Below are 21,553 nucleotides of genomic sequence, written 5' to 3'. Positions count from 1 at the left end.
AACGTCCTATAATTTTTATATTTAAGTATCTTTTTTCTTGACTCTCAATTCGTATATCTCTCAAGCCTAAAGAACGCGTAAGCCTACATTTCATCAAGCAATATCTGATATATACTTTTTCAATTCATTAGTATTGGTGTTGATGCACGTTTTGTGGTCAATTGTGTTGAATTTATAATTTATTTACATTTTTTTTAAACGTGCGATTGTACATATCTATTTTAGAATGTTGTTTGGTGACCTGTTGATGCTCTTAGTGATTATATTTTGTGGGTATATTGCTATCTCATTTTTTTCATTCAACGTCTCCGTTTTCATAGATGATTGAAATTAAAAGAGACAAACATGACAAAAAAAAATACTAATTTCAGATTTAACCGTTTCATTTTAGTCTCGCACTTATTGATTTACAGTAAATTGTTCTTTATACTTAAATACACAGTATTCATTGTACATGCACGCTAATATGTACTTTAAAGTGCACTCTAACAAATAAAATACAATAAATAATTGTTCGTATCGTAACATTTAAAAAGAATTAAAAAAACTAGTAGAAATTCATTTTATTTAAACTCCTCGAAATTAAGTTTTGTGACAATTTTATTACTTTATAGAAAAACGACTTGAAATTGTGTATTTATATTCAGTAACCTAATTTTGAAAAGAAATCTTGTGAGAATAAACACCAAAAAATAGTTCTTCTTTTGGTGTTAATCCATTCTTGTTTTTTTTTATAATTTCTGAAATAATAAAACAATGAAAAAGAAATTAAAGTCGGGACTTCAGTAGTTCTTATGAAATATATACATCGACTAACGATGTTAGCTGATTTAATCTCTCCAATTTACAAAGATCAAATTTATAAAAGTATTATGTTTACAATTTGCCATTTATACCAATTAATAATAACGCACACAGTTTCTTAAATCTACACTTGCACAGTTATAATGTTTCTTGTAGCTTTTTACAATTTTTCAGAGACAACAGCTATTTGACACTTATGTCTAGGTGGTTATTTTTTTATTGTAGGATCATTCTGTTGGATTATCAACACATATTGCCAGTAAAAACTTTTAAATTTATCCTTAACATTTCAGTAGCCTACTCGTACACTGACTTTTCCAACGTGTAACTTCATACGAAAGAAGGTCAAAGAACTGAATCGTCTAATAACCAAAACACCATTTGTTAATTATTCAAATCACTGTGGGTTTCATCAACTTCGTGATTTTTTACTCAATGAATGAAACTGATACAGGGAAAAATTGGCCAAACTTCTATACTTAACATTTATAGAATTACACATTTTAATTTCAATATAATAATAACAACAACGGCCACTAATTGCTATACTATGCTTTGCATAATTTGATACATTGTATATAGATTTTAATATTTGATGTATAGGGCATACATGTACGTTTCAATACTATGAAATTAATAGATAAAATGTTCTCTAAAGAATTAATCAGTTAATATCATTGTACGGTTAGACGAGTAATTAGTATATCTGATTTCCTGGTTGTCAATAAAGTAATTATCAAAATTTTCACATTCTCCGCTGCAGGCGTCGTGTTAAGTGTTCATGACAAGACCGTTATAGCTCTTACAAAACATTAAAATGGTAAAAGCCAGTCTATTAGAAACAAATCATTCTGAAGAATATACGACAAAATCAGAAGATCGCACCAAATACCAGATGCTTACTACTTGAAGAAACGTTCCTATTTACTGTAATGGATTGATTTCAATGGAAAATATGTTTTCGCTGAACAATTAACTAATCTAAATTAACCTGAAGGAGTTTAACCACCTTAAATAGCCAGCAACAAATTTATTACGTAAAATTATATATTACTTTGCTTAATTCAAATACAATATGTGAAGAAAAGAAAACCTTGATAAAAATTCATGAATTGACAACTCACGACGATAAAAGAGTTAATTATACTTATTTCAATATGAAAAATAATATTGATAATGTAAATAGATAGTCTGTGAAACAGATCTGTGATTTCACCTTACAGTAATATCTAATGAAATGAACAGTATCGTTAAATTGTTTAATCCACCTACCGTATTGAGCTGTGATAAGGCGTTCGCTGTGTATTTAAGTCCATACGATTAATTCTCTAGTTAGCGAGGTGTAAGAAAAACAAAAGGACATACACGAAGTTTGGCTCAACATTTTATATCAAACTTACAAAAAATATTATGAGTAAATTATTGCAACATGTTGGATAAACATTTATAAGAGATTGTACTTATAATTATACGTTACCGAAAATTTAAAAATTCTACAGGAACTTTAAAGATTTGTTTATCATCATTACAAATACGAAGGCCAAGCTTTACTCCTAAGATCACAGGAGTTTATTATTATACGTACCATATAAAGAAGGCAGAAAACAACTAACAGTGAATTTGACATGTGTACAGTGAATTTAAATAAAGTATTATTAGTTTCAACATTATCGTGCATCATACTGCTTTGTAATGGACGAGGTAAGATTTTGTTTATGTCGTCTGCTACGAATATATTTATTTTTAAAATGAAACATAAATATTCATTTATTAAGATTTATGTTTTTCAAACCACTACTTGTATATAAATGAATGTTTATTTAATGGAAACATAAAAAATAATAGTGATAAAAAAATAATGGACTTACATTTAGAATTCGTCATCTCATTATAATAGGTTCTGATTTATCACGAAATAGCTGAAATAAGGGGAGTCATTTGTTGGTGTTTAATTTGGTAGATGATATTATTTTATTTTGCTTTTTGTATAATTTTTTTTTTATTATATTGCCAAAGTTAAAATTAAGTCAAAACCCACATGTCCTGCATTCCGGTTGTACGGACCATCTTGAATTGATCTTGAGTTGAGAGCCTAATTTTCTCCATGTTGAAATCTTACATAGAAAATGTGACTTTATCAGAAAAACATTATAAAACGCTCTTTTTATTTCATGTTAGTTTTATTATCTTAAGAGGGTACTGAATAACTTTGCAATCATTTTTGCGTTGTGTTGGTTTTCCCTTTTCTTTTTATCTTTTTTCGTTTTTCTTTTCCATTGGCGTTTAATTTTTACATACGGTAGTTTATCACAATAACATAAGGTGCGATATCGTTTTGGAAAGAAATTCTAGTTACGTATGTTTATCTAGCCCATTTTCAACCATATTGACTAAAAGGATGTACTAATTATGTTTAATAGTAACGTACAAAATATGGACAAAACGATGTATCTTTGATACTGGGGTAGACGCGGAGAAGTAATTTTGAAATCTCGTCGTGATTTATCTCTTACCTACTATTAAGGTGGTAATTGACTGCTCCATAGGCTTACACGCAAAACAGCTTGTTTATGCAATTTAAAAAAAAAATGCTACAAAGACAAAAATTAAGTAAAATAGTAATTCCCCAAAAAAGGGTCTTGCCATGATGAATAATGAGTTATGTTACCCTGAAGTCAAAACTATTTTGACATGTACCGGAAACTCGAGTTGTAATACAGGACTGGTACATTAAAGAAAAAACTTAGTTTCTCAATATTCCAAATAAGTGTTTGTCAAAGTGCTATATATCCAATGACAATTTTCCGATTAAGTGTGGGGTGTACGTTTTTTTTAAATGTTCATATTTTTGACAAAAGGTAAAAGAATGTCAAGTTAATATTTGTCAAAATTCTATGAATTTTAAACAAGCAAAATTGATTTTAGTCAAAGTGTTTGGTACCACCTTAATTATGCTTATATAATTAGTGACCTTCTTCTGCAGTAGTTTTACAACAATCGCTGTCATGAAGTAGGAATGTCATTGACATTCTAAGAGAAAGAAATTGTCATATTTCAAAGGTTGACCTACATGACATGTGCAATTTGGAAGCTTAATATCGATCTTTAAATAGAAAAGCAAATTTTGTGAAATGATAGCTATTGACCACTTAAATATTATCCTATATCTCTACTATCTGCACCCAAGAAAAGAATTAAAGTTGTTAATTCGACAACAAATTTTGACTTTTCGAATTGCTTTAAGTGATACGTATCGAAACAGACATGTGTACTTCCAAAGTAGTATACTTTCAAACTGCTATAACTTATGATGATCATATTATTACATGTTAAACGGGAAGTTTAATGAGAATCAGCATTCATTCATTTTCTATGAACGCGTGTCCTTTGACTGTAAAGGTAATACATTGTATGGGGGTCTTTACCCATCTTGGATTATAAAAATTGCGAAAAGATTAATTTTGGAGAGGTTTCCGTCGATAAATATAAAATAGAAAAAGATTAAATGAGTCGACACTGTGGATTGTTGTGAACAACAATTTAGGTTAGCTGCTTTTGATATGTTAAGCCTCGGTCACACCTTACCGGATAGCTCGAACGGACGCCTAACGGCTAAAAAAAAGTTATCCGTTGACAATTTTTTTATCCGTTGGGAGTCCGTTGGTGTACTAACGGACATGTAACGAATGCCTAACGGACACACAACGGACATTGAACGTACGTGAAACGGATACGTATCGGACAGAACGGACGTCGAACGTACATCCAACGGACGAGTACCGGATAAAACGGACACCTAACGGAAGCGTAACGGATAAAACGGATGAACAAAATAATCTGAAAATTAAAGGCAATAAACCATCTAAAAATTAAATCAATAAACCATCTGAAAATTAAAAGCAATAAACCATGTGAAAATTAAAGGCAATAAAATAATCTGAAAATTAAAGGCAATAAACCATCTAAAAATTAAAGGCAATAAACCATCTGAAAATTAAAGGCAATAAACCAACCCGCTGCAATATCTCGTCGAACATCTCTGTGGGCATTCGAAGGAAGTGTACAAAGGACTGCCGATCCTCCCGCCTAAGTTCGATCATGAGTTGGTCATATAGACCAAAACTGCGTCGTCTTTCAGGACTAAGCCATGGTCGTGTCCACCATCTCCTTTGTCTTCGCCTTCTTCTCCTTTCGACAGCTATAATGTTTATATTTCCTACATTTAAGTTGAGTCTGGCCTGAATAAGAGCTGCTTGGTAGCGAAGACGTGATCTTACTCCAAGATCCATCACGGATAATAAATATTCATGACAATCAAGAAAATCTGACATACCAATTATTGGCATTTCTGACGCGAAATTTCAATTGGCATTTGTCCGTTTTACATCCGGTAGGCATCCGTTTTATCCGTTATCCTTCCGTTAATGTCCGTTTCACATCCGTTTTATCCGTTAGGCGTCCGTTAGGCGTCCGGTAGACGTCCGTTGGTGAATTGGTCTACCGGATCTCCAACGGATGAATAACGGACACGTAACGGATACAAAACGGACGAGTACCGTACAAAACGGACGCCTAACGGACGCCTAACGGACGTTCAACGGCCATTTTATCCGTTGGACGTCCGTTCAAAGTTTTGAACATGCTCAAAATTTTCCACCGGACAGAACGGACGTCAACGGATAAAACGGACGCTTAACGGACATGCAATGGATATGGACGGACGCCTAACGGATAAGAACGGACGTCTAACGGACATGAACGGATTGAAAAAAAGTTATCCGTTAGGCGTCCGTTCGAGCTATCCGGTAAGGTGTGACCGAGGCTTTAACAAAATATCTGCACGTGAAATATCCACTGTAATATATAGTAATTTTCATCAGGAGTTCAATAAGACAAGAAGTTAAAAATAAAATAAATAACAACCCCGAAAACTGTGAAAATTAACGCTCCTTACGGTAAAAACAAATGAGAAAAAAAAAACCATTTTGTATATACATATTAAAGAATAATTGGTAAATTGTAGCCTAGTACCGTGTTTTCAGTTGTACTATACATCGAAAATACATTTTGCCTTGTTGCATTACTTCTGTTGACTAGCATTACTATTTCCTTTACACCAGTTTACTTCCTGAAGAATAAATGTCTTTTATGTACTAATATGAATGAATTGTCTAGTACATAACAATAAAATGATTTTAAACTATCAAACAAATGGAATGAATAACCTAAGTAAATAAATGATTTTTTTGGTTTTTTTTCATTTCATATATAAATCATTTTTTTCTGACTTATTATTATTGATGACAAATAAACAGATGCTGAATTGCCATTTTTTATTAGAAATTAATCAGATTTAATATGACTTTAGTATTGTGTTAGAGAACAACACAAGATCAAGGTTATAGAAAGCTTATCAATATTTATTTTTTTTTGTCATTCTTGCTGTTTAGCCTGGTCCACAGAAATATACAAAATGATGTTGTTCTATAAAATCCACCTATTAAAAAAGCAAACTTGAAGATTAATGGAGATGAATAAAAAGTTATTGAAATAGATTAACGAGTGGGAAAAGTACTGAATGTCAGGGGTCCCTGAAGTCTCTTCATACTTAAATTTTATTTATTACATTCGATGCATTGAAATTTCACGACTCCCCACTCATACAAACACCATGGGTTTTACAAATGAAATAACTACTGCAATGTTATTCCTCTCATTTTTGTAGCAAAATGTGTTGTCAAGACGTCGTAAGTGACGTTGCATCGAGTACGCGTAGCAAGCATATTTTTTAAAGATCGTTCATTTTAAAATTTCTTTAACATAAAAATCAATTTATTGTAAAAAAAAAATCAATATTGAAAAATACATTTATCCAGCACGTGACTCACTCCTGCGCATTATCGAATTATCACACTCCGATTTTATTATCAGCTCAGAAGTCAGAACTTCGGTATAAGCATGACTTTATAACAAACATTTCTTTATCTTTCTGTTTATAAATAAATAAAAAAATATGTTGAAGCTGAGGTTCAACTCCCTCAGGCAATTCAAAGTTGACGTTAGAGGAAATTGGTTATTATATCAGGCATTTTTTGTTATAAAGCTCTCCAACCTTTCTGTTTTTATACATCCTTATCTTTTCAATATTTGGATTTGTGCGTTCCTGATGAAAGGAAATCCAAGAAAATTATACGCATGCCAATTATAAAGTGTCTTTTTCATTATTTTGGGGGGTTGTTTAGAAACCTTGTATGTTTTTTTCAATTTTTGAATCATAAATTATATAATGGTTCGATTTTGTTCTCGTTACCGATAATATTTGATTTGTCATCTGTTTTTCAAATTTTCATGTTGAAACATTTGTAGCGATCAGATATTTGCACATGTTTGCCGTATATTAGAATTATCAACTCTTTAGATATTCATTTTTGTCAAATGTAGGTGGTTTATTAGGTTTCTGGTTACTACAGGAGTTCAAAGACAGTTCTCCCTAGTGGAACCAGAACTGCTGATCTCTTATTTATACCGGAATTCAATCTCATTTTGTTTATGTAGTACTTGCTCACAATTTCTAGTATTTAATGTTTTTTTGTGGACTTTTTATCTTTTCGCTATATCATGTATTATGTACATTATGTACATTATGTATCCAATATTGTTTTCCATTGACTTTATATATCATAGAGTTGTCTTACTTTTTCTATTAGAATACGAAGATATTTTATGATCGCCAATAAGAAAACTATAGAATAAACTCACCAAAGCTAGCAGACTGATAAGTTTATATGTCAAACGAATGTTTCGTCTCATGTACACAATACTGATCAATCACGCTCGAATTAAATAAAAAATAAAAAGTCAAAATTAAATACGAAATTGAAGGGCATAAAGGACCAAAAGTAAGGACAACTTATTCAAAAGAAATATATTTCCCTGGATATTATATCATCAGCACTATAACACCAAATGGAATAGATATATTCAAAAATAAGTCACAGTACGATTATTGTAACTTTTGTGACTATTCTAAACATTTTTGAGGAATCAATCTTACTCTCCTTAACAATTTTTCATTTCTATATTTTGTCTTTAGCTTTGGTATGGTTAAAACATCTCTTCGTCATTGATGCTTCTTTAATTCATCAATAACTTATCCACTATAGACGTTTAATAGGTATTTCTGCAATACTCTACTTAATATCCAATAACCAAAATCGATTGGGCACTTTACTGAATGAATCGTTTCCAGAGGAAGTCTTCTGTACTTCTAAGACTCCATTTAATTCTATATATGCTATATTGAAGTGGATCCATGGAAATCATTAAGAAAGATGAAAATTTCGAAATACATATTATACAGTTATTTATTTTATCAAGAAAACTTTAAATCTTATGATAAGAGTGAGCTCTTTACACAAAGACTGCTCGAACAAAATGTTCAGCCGATACGATGTGTCTGTGTCTAACCAATTAGCGGCAAGTTTATCGTTCTTAGACCCGTTTAGAATTAACATAGTCGTTTGATGTGCAAATTCACAGATATTATTGTGACATGTTTACATGGTGTAATTTACATAAAGTATGATGCTTGCATAACTTGTAGATGCTACATTTATTTGACCATTTTACATTTGTGAAAGTATCACCTGTCTTTTTTAATGAATTGTGATACTTTTTTTCAATTATTTTGTTTCATTCCAAAACGTGATTCATGCTTCACACGTTTCAAATAACGGATAAGTTTGAAATTACCTTATTAATCTTTATAATTATAACAACAAGGATGTTATGTTGAATACGAATAAATGTTAGAGAAATATTATCTGGTTCTTACTGCTCTAATGACATTTGATCGTAATCTTATTCGATAACATCGGTTTCACTGTTGACTGTAGGACATATAAATAAAAAAACTAAAATATCCAAAATAATGTTGTATCACCATCATTTTCAATCTGTTAGGTTAAAACTTCAGATTGAATGAATGAAAAAGTAAGTGAAAAGTTGATCCCGGAACAGGAGAACATTCATGGCCATACACTTTATATGTTTTAAACCCCATGGTTATTAACATTCGACCTATACAATACAAAGTACATAAACCTTGTCCCACTGCCTATAATGGTATTTTTAGAAGTTATCTTCGTAAATGCCTTTTTTAATATTTATTGAAAAACTCCTGTTGACTTATGAGAGCGCGATATCTTTTTAGTTACTTCACTTAAATATATGAGTTTCCCCATACCTATCGATTTCGCCAAAAAAATCCTCTATTGTTTTTATAATATACTTTTGAGGTCAAATATATACCTGCATGATACCTTATTTATAATACCGTTAAGGCAAAAAAAATGTTCATGGCGTAACTATCAATATCATATAGCAAGCAATTTTCATATTTGTACCACTTGTCTTTTTACCCATGCAACTTTATATATAACATTGTAACACAAAACTGAATGATCTACATTTTCCCGCTTAAAGGGAAAATAACAGTACAGTGAGAAAACATTCAGCTTGACGTTTTATCATTGTCTATTGCTAAACTATTGCCAAATTCCGCATCAAATATTTAAATTGATTGAATACAAGCTTTATCTCAAAAGAAAAGACAAAAGTCGGTTTAGGATATTTTAGAATAATCTGCTGCTGACATAATATTCGACGTCATGTGTTTATTTCTGGTATTCACGAAATGTCTGCCGTTGACAAACAATCAGTATAGAAATGTATGAGAGCGAATGAAAAACGACAACCCATGCCATACTGTCAAAACAGTAATTATATCAGTTGGATCAAGACAATCTGCACCATTTATAATTGTTGGTTTCCGTGACATAAAACAAAAGACAGAACGACAAAATAATTAAATGGAAGGTAAACTTATGGTGACCTGTAGTTGCTAACATCTATATCATTTGGTTTCTGGTGGATACAATGTGTAGTTGTCTCGTTTTTAACCATACGTCGTCTTTGATACATTAATCATTCACTTGTATTTGTTTTTTGGGTGGGTTTTTTTTGTAATGTGTTTATTGGCAAAAAACTACATACATAATAATAATAGTAATAATAAAAATTAATAAAGCGCCCTTTATAAAAAATTAAAATTACTCTTAGGCGCTGTACATACACATGGTAATTAAAACAAATCAATGACAATAACATAAAACATAAAAAATTACATCGTGTCAGATTCAAATACTGAAATAAAAAAATGCCTACCATGAAATAAAAAGGTTTTTCTTTGTTTGCATTGCAGAAAAACGGAAATACAAAAATTATAACCTCATTGTTTTGAAATGGTATCGGTAGGCTTTTTGCTACTCACAAACATTGTTAATCACAGTTTAAAGGTTCATCATGGGCACTTGTTTATTAAAAACGAATGACAGATATGAAATTAAACAAAGATAATTGTTTCCATACATATTTTAATTTTTTATTGATAAAGATTAATGAGGTCATCTGAAAAGGATTAATGAATAAAAAATACATGATTTTTTTTATATAATGTAAAAAGTACTAAATTAAGAGGAATATAAAATCGGAAAGTCCTTAATCACATTGCAAAATCAAATGACAAAACACATCAAAAACGAATGAAACTGTGTACACCTGCAGTCTTATTCACGCAAGTTAACTCCATAAACTGATCTTGGAATTTCACCTTCAACACACAATCGCTGTCACATCGCACAATTGGTAAACATGATACGTCCATACCAATTTTAAATACGACGATTATAACAAAAAATAGGCAACCAATAAATCGTAAGAAAATACCAAATTTTGGACAGACATTCAATTTATATTTGGAATGTGACGCAAAAAGTCTGTTTGATAACATTGACGATATTATTTTACAGAACCAGAACTACATTTCAACAATATTGTCTCTTTTGCCATTCACAATTTTAAGGGGACACCTACAAGAGGGAGATAGAGTATTTTGCTTATAATAATTTTCAAAATTTCATTACAGTTTTTTTTAGATTAAAGACAAAATGCATCATTTGTTATGTCAGTATACCATTGAAAAGTGTATAGGATTATAAAACATTTCTAACTTGCGGGGGACGTCAATAGGTATTATGTAATAATTTCTAGAATAAATGTCCAAATACGAATTTTACCAGAGCGAATATTGTATTTTCGTGCAATAAACCTGACAAATGTAAGTTTTATGCACTGACAAAAAACCACAATTACAAAAATCTTTGGGTGTAGATACATAAATCTTGGAATTTCATTCAGCTTAGTAGGATAATCATGTTTATACTGCCTTTAAATTAGTATAGCAGCTGATCGAAAGTTTCCTAAAGCAAACACGTCTCAAGGGAATATTTCTAATTTTTGTGTTTCTAGATATCTTGAAGGAATATTTCTTGAAATTGTAATATGAAGTATATAATTTGCATAAGCATGATTTGAACATTTTTATTTAGTTTTTGTTTTTAAATATGTGAATTTTCAAATACTGATTTAAATTAACATAAATGATAAATCCAATCGTTTACATGATTGATAGTATTTAATATATTCGTACTTACTCATAGATTTTTGTTATGACAGTAAGTTACAGATAAAATATTATTATAGAGTTTAAGCAGTAATTGCATGTCAAAAAGAAATTAACTAATTACTAAGAAGTGCTCTTGTATTTATTCATTGGATTGACTCTGCAGCATAATGTGGTGTTTGTCTTTAAATGAAAGTTGATTATACCTGACATTACTTAAACAGAGGTACGAAAGATACCAGAGGGACGGTCAAATTTATAAATCGAAAATAAACTGACAACGCCATGGCTAAATATAAAAAAGACAAACAGATAAACAATAGGACACATGACACAACACGGCAAACTACGGGATAAGCAACACAATCCCCACAAAAAACATGGGGGATCTCAGGTGCTCTTGAAGGGTAAGCAGATCCTGCTCCACAAGTGGTACCCGTCGTGTAACACATAGAATCCAATTGTCAAGTTTTCATCTCTTCATCAGTAGTATACCATCTGCCTTAATGAATGGCGTTTTACATATCGCAAAAAATAAGTTGCATGTTCACACTAAGCGATCTTCGTTAACAATTATAAAAATGTTATGATAGTGTTATGAAGAAGAACAACTATAAAATCTAAAATTTCTACCGATACCAGAATAATTGTCTGCTTTGTAATTTTACGGTCTAATTCTACAGTATAGAATGTATATGCACTATATGAGAGAGGCAAGACCCTAAAAAGTAAATTTCATATAGCATTAGGAAGTTGTGGTATAAGTGCCAATGAGACATCTCTCCATACATGTCACAATTTATAAAAGTAAACCATTCCAGATCAAAGTATGATATAAAACACGGAGCATTGGCTTACACCGAACAGCAAGCTATGAAGGCCCCAAAAAAATACTAGTGTACTAAACCTTTCAAACGGGAAAAAACAAACGGTCGAATCTATATTAAAAAAAATACAGAAAAACTTTTGAACCACATCAACAAGCGATAACTACTGAACATCAGATTCCTGACATAGGACGGGTACAAACAATTGCAGCGGGTTTAAACGTTTTTATTATACCAAACCGTCACCCTTATCTGAAACTATAGTGTAACATCACAACATAAAAAGACCCACTATAAAATATCAATTGGAATGGGTTAACTCAATCATATGTTTATTTTTATTAAGATCTGTCAATGACAACAAACAAATCAATCTTTAATGGAAGATTGCAACTGTTGGTTTACTATGGGCAGGTGTATTAGCAAGGTATAATAGGCAAATGTGATAGAATCAGAATAATAAACAGATTAGAACGATTTGAAAGCACACTTGAGATTAACGAACTTATTGACCATCCGATCATTTTATATTGCGTTCATAGTTAAACGCCTTAATGTTTAAACTCAATAACAATGAATTCAATGTGCGCACGTGGGATTTGAATAATTTTATTGACTACATAAATGATTATACCAGTGCTATCTCATTTATAAATACAACTAAATCTTAAACTTGTCTAAAATGATACTACATGAACTTTTAAGGAAATAATTTAACAAGAAAACACTGATCCGGAGCTTCTGTGCAATATACACTCGGGGAAATCCTTGTCGTGTTTTGGTATTGATAATAATTTTATTCGTGGATAGACGTTTAAGTAATGATTATTGTGGATGTAAAAGTACTATTGACATTTTGTTTACTTTTGATACAGTTTATTGGTAAGTTGAATAGCAAATTATCAAATTTTTTGACAAATATGAGAAAACTATGCAGAAGTTTTAATTTTTTTGAACAAATAAAAAATAATGTGCTTTATGACAGAAACTATTTCCCTCACACATTTTAATATCATGCTTATACACTATTCAAATGCATTGTTTTATTGGCTTTTTGTGCTAATATGCATACACTTTGTTCCAATGAATGGTAAGCAATCATAAACTAATTAAGCACTGATTTAATATGATTTTTCCTTTCCAATCAAAAAACTAATCATTGAAAAGGTAATACATTTTCAAAACAATATTTCTGCACTCATTTATTGGATTGTTCGTTATAAGTGTCATGTTCAAATTTTATAAAATAAAACAATTGTAAATTTGATAGCATGAGTATTCCAAATTGGTTTCTCTGCTTAACCTGTTCAGCTTAAAAAGGTGTCAAAATTCTGGTGTACTAAATTATAATCCTGGTACCTTTGTAACTATTATTCTATGTGTCACTACTATAAAAATTCAAAGACATATATAGTGTTACGAAGATCAAATCAAATTGAACGAGACACACTAATTATCTAAAATAACACTTAATCGCCATAGTTTGTTATTCCCTAGACATTAAAATTTGTTTTAACCATATTGAGATCTCAAATTAATTAAGTGATTTCATTTATGTCGTCATCATCATTATTCGACAATTTGTTCTATCACTAGGTGGTCGCATCAGATAACATTTGGTTCATTTGTTTTGCTATGTTGAATTCAAGATTTAGATAAAATCAATTTCAAAGAACTTTTCATTCGTCATTACAGTAACTGTTAGTTTAGCTGACATGCTTTTGTCAATTGTATAAGCAGTACCACGTCGTGCATTTATAGGAAAATTGATAGATATCAATGTGTTTATTACTGACAGACGCGTCTGGTTAATTACTAACTAAGGTACCAATATTTAAAACAAAACTAACTCATTGAGACAGCAATGCAAATATATTCACACCTACAGAATAAAGTTTGTCCAGTACATGAAAACAATATTCAGTAGTAATCATGCCTTAAATCCAACAGATGTATACTTATACTTTGTAGTATCAAATAGACGTTTTATGTTTGTTTCCTTTCTATAAATAAGCTATAGATAAAAACATGTATATACAATAACTATATATATATAAAGATGATCCTACCTTTGGAGTAAAGTTGATACCGTTCAATCTGTTTTTTATTATCAGATTGTCATTACATATGCTTGTGTACTGTAGGTTCCCAAGAGTACTTGCCGATTCAATAGCCCGGTTCTTTAGTACTGTTAAATATATTATAATATTGCTTAATTTTACTTCAAATCTACTGTGATGAAAGTATTTTAATCAAGGAATGTATTTCTACACTGGACAAATGTAATTCATTGTCCGGATTTGAAACGCGGGTCTGGCGTACTAGATTATAATCCGGGTACCTTTGATAACTATTTACAACACTAGGTCGATGCCACAGCTGGTGAACGGTTAGTCCCCGAGGGAATCACCAGCCCAGTAGTCAGCACTTCGGTGTTGACATGAATATCAATTATGTGGTCATTTTTATAAATTTCCTCTTTACAAAAATTTGAATTTATCGAAAAACCAACGATTTTCTTATCCCAGGAATAGATTACCTATAGCCGTATTTGATACAACTTTTTGGAATTTTGGATCCTCAATGATATTCAATCGCGTACTTGTTTGGCTTTAAAAAAAAATTTGATATTAGTATTTGACTAAACAATGAGTTTTTTATGTTATTTCTTATATATAATGTTTGTTTCAAATTTTGTATTAGCAATTTTGTTAGTCATGTAATCACCAACATTCTCTGTTGAAATATACGAACTCGTTGCTGTTATATAGGTACAATTTAATGTAGTCTTGACAAGTACATTGTATTGTCAATCACTGGAAGAAGAAAAATGTAATTAAACAATACTATGACGCCTCCCCCTGCAACCTATTCCACCTCCAAAAAAGGCACATTTTAAATAATAAAATAGTAATTGGAAATGGGGAATGTTTCCAAGAGACAAAAACCCGACCAAACAGCAGAAAACAGTCGAAGGCAACAAATTGGTCTTCAACACAGCGAAAACAATCCCGCACCTGGAGATGTGCTTTAGCTGGTTCCTAAACAAAAATGTGTACTAGTTCAGAGAAATTGGACGCAATATTTAACTCCGAAATAACTAAATAAACCAAATTTAAATCATACAAGACTAACAATGGTCTGATAATGTTGATCAAACGTCCAGCTAGATATCAAGTTGTCATTTACGATGTCAAATAGATTAATTTGATGTCTAGCTATCATTTTGAAAATCTACAGTTTTTTTTTCACTCTAATGAATTAAGCTTACTTTTGTAATTTAAAACAAAGCAAATTCCGAAAAGATCATTTCTATTTCATTTGTGTAAAATATCATCATATGATACATACACATCTGTGACAATACTTTCTATTCTGATCATAAAAAGAAGTTTTTGCTGATAAAACCAGAACTTTTATATCATCAAATCGTTAAAGGTAGTTACGTTGACGTTTAAAAAAAATCATATTCTATTTTAAAGAAAATCACTCCAATCTTCATAATGATATCTGAAATGTATTGTATTAATTCACGCAACTGTATAAAAAATAGTTAAATAACAAATATAAAATCTTAAATCCTAAATCCTAAAAAGAAGCATTTATACTGATATGTGTTATTCCTGCTGAATGCACATGATTTTGATGATAATCATTGTATTCTAACAGAATCAATAGGATATTCAGTGCATATGACAGATAATGTTTATTCACTACTTTCTTATTAACTCGTGCATTTACAATCAGCGTCATATTAAGCATCGTAACGTAAAAATGTAAATAAAGGAAACAGGAGTATACCGCTGTTCAAAATTCATAAATCGATAGAGAATAAACAAATCCGAGTTACAAAATAAAACTGAGGGAAACATATCAAATGTTAGCTACGACACAACAGAGACACAACACCGATATGTAAACCACACAGAAACGAACTATAATGTAGCAATGGCCATTTTCCTGAGTTTGTACTTTATTGAAAACATTATTTTCATCGAATACATTTTATCAATAAAGTTTGAATTATAAAATGTGTTGCCCGTATAATGTTAGTTTAAACCATAAATCTATTAGTCAAAATTTCGTTCGCTTCATTTTCAGATGAATACAGTCTTTCTACTAATACATTATGTTTTGAACTGTTAATAACAGTACTTCCACCAAAGTTGAATATGTGCTAATCTATGTAGGTCTATCAATGTTTGGGTGCTAGCAAAGTGTATATGCTTGTCTTCGCAATCAATATTAATGAAAATAAAACAAAAAACACATGAAAACAGGAAAATTGCATTCGCTTTCAATAAGATAATTATAAGATTCTAAAAAACTAAGTTAAAAATGCATTTTTGAATTAAGTCCTCCGTCTGCAGGTTCATTCTATAACATCCGTATTTTTGGTTTGTACTTTTTTTTTATGAGGACAAGAATATGTCCGTCCGGAAATGTTTTAAACCCGTTATGAATAAAAACATAGACATACATATATATATATCAATTTTTCAGAAATATTTTTTAGATTGGTGTCAGGTTATGATTTATTATAAAATGTTTTTGCAATGTTATTATTTGTGAATTAACTAAATCAGCTCAAACTTTATAATAATTTTAAAGTATCATAAATATTAACTCAAATATTTTGACCTTGAGCATTATTGAAGAGTAATTTATTGTCGAAATGCACTTCTGGTGCAGTTAAATAGATGTTGATAATGTAAATATGCATTTTATACAGTAATGAAACTTTAAAACAGTTAATACAGTGCAATGACAAACAACCAGGACGTAATATATCTTCTAAAAATAACATCTATTCTGAAGTTCCATTGGTTTAGTATGTTGAACTTTCAGTTTTGATTTCGATAAATTATTCCAAGGTTGAAGAATTGTACGTGATGTTTTGCAAATGAACTCGCGTCAAATATAGAACAACTCTCCATGTAAGCTGTTAATTACCAAACACGCTATCTTATTTTCATTGAGAGAAACAATCACAGTTTGTGTTTGAAGAAAATCGTTCAAATTTCATCAAAATCTTAAAATGAACTTGAATTTGAGGATTTTTTTTCATAGAGACTAATGACAAAACAGAGAAACGAACTAAACCCAAAAGCAATTTACATATCATTTCTAAGCTCAAAAACGTAATCAAATGAGTAAAATATAAAACATTGCAAGTATTCAGAAGAATGAGCGATACAAGAAATAATGGTCAAACTTATATCAAATAAGTCCACAATCTCATCTGTGAAGAAATTGGCAAAAGTATAAACTGACAAACTGAAAAATCAAGCAAGTATATACATTAATGATAGCCATCTCCGATTTTTAAGATATATGGGCCTAAACATACCATATGGAATAAATGTACGACACATTAAAAAGACATTAAGACTTTAATTCCTGTAGTTTTTTAAACGTCTGGATGTGATGCTTTTCGTGGTTTTAGTTCAACCATCAAATGTTTCCTATCTATTTGATTGCTTTTTCTCATTATTGGATTGCAATTGAAGTCTATCCCTCTCTAAAATTTGGTCAATATACATATATATACTTTTCTTAAATCTCTGTTTGGCAATTGTTTACAATTATTAGCCATATGAAGAACAAGTTCTAAGTTTTTCATGGGGCTTGTGATGCTCAGTCATTAGTTTTCTATGTTGTGTTTTGTGTACTAATTGTCTGTTGGTTTTTTTTCATTTTTAGTCCGTTCGACTTATGAGTATGAATGCCCTTCTGGCATCTTTCGTCTCACTTTTATTTGCCTACAGAGACTCTCAATGTTAGTTTTTTTTAATTATCGTATTTTTTGTGTAATCGCCTAATAGCTTTAGCTACTCTCCTTTTTTGTCAAAAACTATGACCATTTATGTTTCAATCTTAATTATATTTGTTATTATTTAATTTGAATAATGTTTTACCATATTTAACACAAAAATTGGCTACGTTTAGATTTGACGAAAAAATCCTAATTTGGTCATTTTGCAGTTCCTTATAAATAATTTATACATTACCTCAATTAGTATGAAGAAAATACATTCGATAACTGATTTTAATTTGTAATATATGCTAATCAAACGTGATTATCGACAATACGTGCATTGAGAATTGAAGTGATTGATTATGTTTACATGCTCTTTTCGTTCTAATCCTATTCAAAGCAAGACATTATATTTAAACATTTGTTCCAGGAAACTGCATACCAGCTTTACTTGTTTGCAGTATATTAATTAACATATATTCCGGTATGGTTAATCATTATAATTGACTTAAGTAAAACGTTAGATCCTAAAACGGATATTCCTATTTCTAACTTAAATGTCGGATTAATGGGCCTATTTCAAATGTTATAAAAGTTATAGAGTAATTGAACGAATCGTTTAAAACGAAAACATGTGATTGAAGATGAATAGATATACTAGACAGGTCGTTAGAAGTTTTAATTTGTTTACGAATAAGTTGTTTTGGGCGTTATCCATTTGAATAAACATGATAAAATTGAGAAAGCGGAAGACATAAAATCAGTGAAGTAGGAGTAACAGGATCGGGAAAAAATTATAATAAATTAAGAAAGATAAACCAAATTTAGACAAGAATCGTTATAAAACACATTGTTTATTTATGAAAAAAAACAATTAGCGGATGTTAATATTGTATAAGACAACTAGAAGTCGGGTTCATTTATTATAGATATCAAACAGTCACAAGGCTGTCTAGAATTTGTTGTTTTTATCCAATCATTTTTTTGCTTAAGGCATTATGTAGAAATGCACTATGAAGTAGGATCAATTATCTGTATTGGCACACAATATATGAGTTGAATACTTTTTTTAATCGTTAAAAAAGTTCCCAAAATTGCAGCTCTGTGAGTATTCTAGCAGCTTCCGTCACAAATATGATATCATTCATCTTTACAAAGCTGTTGTTTGATTATTAAATATTTTCCAACACCAACCATTATTGTTTCTGCTGTTAAAAGCTCACAAGTGCATATTATTAATGTTTTCTTTGGAGTAGGTTTTTGCAACCGTTTTAGTTATATTGTTGCATTTAATGTTGCACTATGTTATCAAGCCTTCATCTGTTTGGTTGGGAGGGACGTCATTCTTTAACCAAAAAAATCTTTATCCAGGAGAAAAGTGAAAAAATAGTATGTTTCCATTAATAGTTAGAACAACATAAATACAACTTGATTATCAAAATAGTTTCGAATATTTTACTTTTTTTTGTATAAAGCAAAAAAAAACAAAACTAAAAGATCATCATATATTTCAACTTATAATCTATTTATATGTATGTTTTATATCCACAGGTTATAGTAATAGTATGACAGGTTATCCATTAAGAATATTTAAAAAAGGAGTAAGTATTAACCATATATGTTAAGACGTTTTACCTATATATGTTAGGAAAGTTTAACCAAAACTGAATCACGACCTCTCGAATGACTCACATAGATTATTTCGAGTTCACTGACAACTTTTCCTTCTTTTAAAATCGGTATAATGCATAACCTTTTTATCGAGACTACTAGATTCAATGTAGTTTAATACCTTAATTAATTTTTGATGCATCCTTTCTTTCTTATTTGTGTGTGTTGTGCGACGAACTCAGGACGACAATTTTTTTTTAACTTAAGAAGTATACTTACGCATCTGTTTTTTCATTCAAATTAGGGGTTTCAGCTATAGCATATTTGCAGCATCTAGAAAGACAAAATATTATTATGTTATACAGATCAGTGTCTTATACATGTTACATCTGACATATGCAACTGAAAACAAACTACATCTTTTATGAAGCATCTAATGCTACGTAAATTAAGGAATAAATATTGGAAATTAACTGAATTTAAAAATGTTTTGGATTTGAACCTCAATAAAATGACTATCTCTAAATGGTATTTTTTTTGTTCGTGTCATAATACTTAAATGCCTTTCAATATTGCTTACAATATCAACAATATATATAAAAAAAAACGTTCAAAATCTTGCAATGTAATAAATCCCACTTCAGTATGAAACTATGAAACCAAACGTTTGCTTTTTAATAGACGTGGGCATATTGCGTGTTCCTTTTATGAAAAAAATGGGAAGTTTTCTTCGTGTATATATGTGCTGACATAAGCAAATATTGATGAATTATTTCCATAGATTCAAAAGTTCAAATTTTTATGTTTTAGCCAAGAAAGTTCAAAATACTAGATCTAAATTTGAATGGACTGTACATATATATATTTACTTTTGTGACTTGTCTCAGAGTACGTATTCCTGTTTTGTCTTTAAATCTAAGGAATTCAAAAAAAAAATATCTTGTTATTATTTGTTTTAAAGTTCCATAATTTAGTTCACTTGCATGTAAGTGCACTAAGAAATTATTGATTGCCTTTTTTTTTGTCAATGCTAATAAATTCACTGGGTGATCATCGCAATAAAGTAACTCGTATAAAGGCTACTGAATATTTAGTCTTTGACACTGCATTTTCCGGGAATAATTTTACAAAATGTGAAAAGTTTGCACTATCTGTAAATTGATGCGTCTGATAGTTTACAATAACGATCATGAACTTGGATTTGATCTTGAAAAACTAATTATAATTTTGAAAGCATCACAATATGAATATTTTTTTTTCCGCAATCGTGTGTTGTGCAATTATAATAAATAACCTGCAGGGTACGAATAACGACACGTCAAGTACAGTGATACAATTATAGCACACATCTTTTTTTTAATAAGAATACAGTAATCACCACAGTATGACATTTATTAATGATTTTGTTTTTGTCGTTTCAGAAAGGATTAGTGGTGAGTAAATGTTAACTTGTAAATAATCGTTCTAGATAATACTACAAAGTGTTCAATGTATTCAAGAAAACGTGAGAAAGTGTTTGAAAGGTACAATGTACATTCGTACCATGTGTAGGATACCTGCATTTGTTTTTAATTCAGGGACATAAAAGTGTTTTTACTTTCAATCTCCAACTTTAAAATGCTGTCACTTTCTTCAATCTGCATATAAATTAATAAAAGATTAATCTTTTAAATGAATGCATTTTTTTTGCTATGCAATCATTATGTAATCAATTATTATGCAATTAATGGCAAAATCTTGACTAGTTTACTTGAAGGAATTTAGCTCTTTCATCTCTGTAACTATACAGAACTTTTAACGAAATCTTAATCAACACAACAGGAGCTTCAAAAGATTGTCTCAAATTATCCCTATCGTGTTCCATTCTCTCATAAATCTCTAATTAGTGATAACATCATTACCACATAAAAGTAGATAATATTTTATTCGGTCTAAATGTTATCTATACATTCTATCCAAAATCTGAGACCCCCCTTTTATAGATAATGGGTCCAGGAACAACATATGATTAAATCAACCCTCTCGGGATAT

General features: G+C 30.2%; 1 long non-coding RNA gene across 1 annotated transcript; it reads left to right on the top strand.

Moving 5' to 3' along the window:
- The first annotated feature begins 1,574 nt into the window (after window positions 1-1,574).
- Window positions 1,575-20,955, top strand: LOC134683960 (uncharacterized). The gene is made up of 3 exons (XR_010101125.1): window positions 1,575-2,505; window positions 19,463-19,512; window positions 20,944-20,955. It is a non-coding gene; the product is annotated as an uncharacterized LOC134683960 (long non-coding RNA).
- Window positions 20,956-21,553: the final 598 nt, after the last annotated feature.

The sequence above is a fragment of the Mytilus trossulus genome, chromosome 9 (assembly GCF_036588685.1).
Source record: "Mytilus trossulus isolate FHL-02 chromosome 9, PNRI_Mtr1.1.1.hap1, whole genome shotgun sequence".
Taxonomy (NCBI): Eukaryota; Metazoa; Mollusca; class Bivalvia; order Mytilida; family Mytilidae; genus Mytilus; species Mytilus trossulus.
This window is presented reverse-complemented; position numbering and strand designations above follow the sequence as displayed.